Source organism: Callospermophilus lateralis, unplaced genomic scaffold, assembly GCF_048772815.1.
Source record: "Callospermophilus lateralis isolate mCalLat2 unplaced genomic scaffold, mCalLat2.hap1 Scaffold_305, whole genome shotgun sequence".
In the NCBI taxonomy this organism is placed as follows: domain Eukaryota; kingdom Metazoa; phylum Chordata; class Mammalia; order Rodentia; family Sciuridae; genus Callospermophilus; species Callospermophilus lateralis.
In genome coordinates, this window is record NW_027513681.1 from 1,115,819 (window position 1) to 1,119,397 (window position 3,579).

Consider the following 3,579-nt stretch of genomic DNA (forward strand, 5'->3'; position numbering starts at 1 on the left):
GGCTGATTTTTCCAGCCAGTGGCCAAGTATAACAGAGCAACATGAAAAGAGGAAGTTTATCTACACTGAACTCTTTTATAGGGACTTTGTTGCTGAAAGTCCTAAAGTCAGCCACGATGAAGACTTCTGGAGAAGGCCATTTAAGATTTTTCTGTGGGCCTGGTACAGAGGGGAAGACGGGGAAGGCGGGGGGTGAGAGCAGTTCTGTGGTTCTGAGAATGAGGAAAAAGAGATATAAAAGAATAATGGGAAAAGGGTTTGGGATTTTCCTGGCAACAAAACTTGAGCAGTAGAACAGGTAGAGCAGATGGGAAGACGGGAATGAGTATCTAAAAAGCCTGTGAGGGACTTTAAATTCTTAGTAACCTGTTTTTAGTGATGACAAAGCAACTTTAAAGGCCATTTTCATTACATCTTGGATAGGCGTCTGAGGGCACTCCTCAGCTGGTTTGAGCTTTGGGTTAGCTGGTAAGAGGACCTGGTGGGACCCGGTGTGGGCACTGACAGGAGAAGAGAGGAGTGAGTGGGTGGAAGGGTACCTCAGTACCTGCTGCCTCAGCATGGGGGCAATGGTCTGAGAACCAGCGGAGGTTTGGGGTTTTGATCTAGTAATTGGAGGGGAGAAATCAGGTTGTTGATGTGAGAGTGACAGCAGAGAATCTGGAGCAGAAGGATCTATTGGAGAAACATATTTCGTGATGTGAGCAAAGGAGGGAAAAGGCCTACACATAGGGGAATTTTCTTCAATCCTTTTGAGCACTTGCCGAAGTTGAAATAGTCACACAGAATTTGAGGATCTAGAGACCCCTCTGGGGGCCATTGGTTTTGCTTGTCTAATTGGTAATATGGCCAATGCTGTGAACTGAATTTGATGAGGAGTTTGGGTTCCACCAGGCAGCCCCTGTATGCTCACATCCCCATCACTAACGGAAGAAGACGGCTTTTCCGCCACACAGCCGTGGTTGTTTGTGGCTTTGATAGTCCACCGGGCAAACATAGTAATCTAGGCTAGCCAACCTGCATCAGGCTTGCGTGTCCCTACATCCATAATGTTTGTTTCCATTATCTATGGTACGGGAGAAATTTAATGGAATTTTAGTGGGATCCTCTTCATCAGAGATATCCCAATTGGAAAGACGTATACCCAGCTGACAAATATCTGGGTGGAGAGTTGGCCACCAGGTCCCTAAGGGGGCTGTATGTGAGACAGACCATACTTCTTGTCTAATAGGATTTGTGATCAGCCATCGCTGCTGAATGGGCTGATGATGGTTAGGACTAGTGGTGGCCAAGGGGAGAGTCTATAGCCTTATCCACATGGCAAATATGCAATTTGAAAGGGTTACCAGTCTTTTCCACTTTCAAGCCAGAGTCTGGACAGGGCACAGGCTTGAGATGAGAATTAGGATCCAGGAAGTGATTCCGTCTACCTTTACCACTGTAGGTTTTATAAGTAGCACCTGGTATGGTCCTGTCCAGCGGGGTTCCAGGGATGACACCTGATGTCATCTTATGTAGATGAAGTCTCTTTTTTGATATCGATGTGGAGTCTCCTTTTCACCAGTTTGGTAGGCAGTGGCCAGCTGTTTTGACAGGTATCCCTGAGTTCTTTCAATAGCTTTAAGTTTGTCAAGCAAGGGGGTGTGGAAGGGATCGGTAGGTCTTAGAGTTGTGGTTAGGTCCTTACTGGAGGAGGGGCCCCATAGAGAATTTCATAGGAGGTGAGGTTACACAAAGAAACAGAGGGAGTATTTCTTGCATGAAACAGTGCATAAGGCAGGAGCATAGTCCAATCTTTGATGCCCTCTCTAAGCTTAATTTCGTTAAGGTCTCTTTAATGGTTCTATTAATTTTTTTAACCTGTCCTGAGCTCTGGGGTCTATAAGCACAATGTAACTTCCAATTTATCCCCAGGATCCTGGCTAACCCCTTACTTACCTGGGCCATGAACGCCGGTCCATTATCAGACCCTATTACCTTAGGTAGGCCGTATCATAGAAAAATATCTTTCAGGATTTTCTACCACCATTTGTGCCTTTTTTTTTGTGGGGAAGGCTTCAATCCATCCTGAAAATATATCTACAAACACTAGGAGATATTGAAGTCCATACCTTGCTGGCTAAATTTCAGTAAAGTCCACTTCCCAGAATTTCCTGGTCTGGTTGCTCATAGGTGCTTTCCTGCAGGAAGCTTGGAAGGGTAATTGTTCTATTGACAGAACGGACAGGGTTTTGTTACCCGTTCAGTTATGTCCTTTCGCTGTGAGTCGGTTAGTGGAAAACTCTGTTCTTGATCCTTCAGGAATGCCTGCAGTTTCTTTGGACCAAGGTGTGTGAATTGATGTACATTTTTAACGTAGTGTAGGGCTTTCTGAAATTGCAGGCTTGGCTCAGTGAAGTTGAGGAGTTCAGTGCCAGTGTCGTAAGATGTTATCAAAAGCTTGCTGGTGCTCAGGGGTCCATTGGAATTGGGCATCTCCCTTTAACAGCGGGTATAAAGGAGAAGTTAAGGACGCAAACACAGGAATCCATAACCTGCAAAACCCAGTAGTCCCAAGAAACTCTTTGTGTTGTCTGCTGCTGGGGGGGGTATCTGCACAACCGTTTGTTTTCTGGGCTCAGTGAGCCAACGTTTACCACCTCTAAGGGAATAGCCCAGGAAGACTACTTCTTGCTGGCAAATTTGGGGTTTTTTGGAAGAAGCTCTATACCCGAGTTGAGCAAGCTTACATAATAGTGCTTGGTTCCCAGACTCACAGTTTTCCTTGGTGTTGGCTGCAGTAGCAGGTCATCCACGTATTGAAGCTGGGTGACTTCGGGGTGCATAGTTCTGAAGTTGTTGACATCTCTGTGGAGGGCTTCATCAAAGAGAGTGGGGGAGTTTTTGAACCCCTGTGGGAGTCTAGTCCATGTTAGTTTACCATACGTTCCGGTTTCTGGGTCTACCCACTCAAAAGCAAACAGAAACTGACTGTCTTTATGCAGAGGCATGCAAAAGATAGCATCTTTATGTCCATACCATTTTTCTCAGGGTTCAGAGTGATAAGCAGATTGTACAAATTATTTACCGTGGGGTGAATGTCCTGCACTCTGTTGTTGATCTCTCTTAGGTCTTGAACGGGGATAGTCCCCAGTTCCTGGATTTTTTACTGGTAGCAGGGGAGTGTTCCAGGCCGATTGACAGGGCCTTAGGACCCTAAAGCCAGATATTTCTGAATATGGGGCCTTAACCCATCTTTAGCATTTTTGCTCAGAGGATGTTGTTTGACATTGATTGGGGAGGCTGAGGTTTTTAACTCCACTGTTCTTGGAGGTTGTTTCATGGCTAGGCCTAACCCAACAATTTTTGCCCAGGCGTCTGGGTAATCTGTTATCCATTTCTGGGGTAGCTTGCCTGTTTGATCATTCTTGGGGTGTGTGAAAAGTGGATGTTCATCTTCGACTGACATTTATAAAGCCATGACTATAGGAGTTTTTAATGAAGGATTTAGAAATTTCATTTTGGGGCCTTCGGGGTTAAAAGTTGTTTTGGCCCGGAGCTTACTGAGCAGATCTCTGCCCATCAATGGGGCCAGGCATT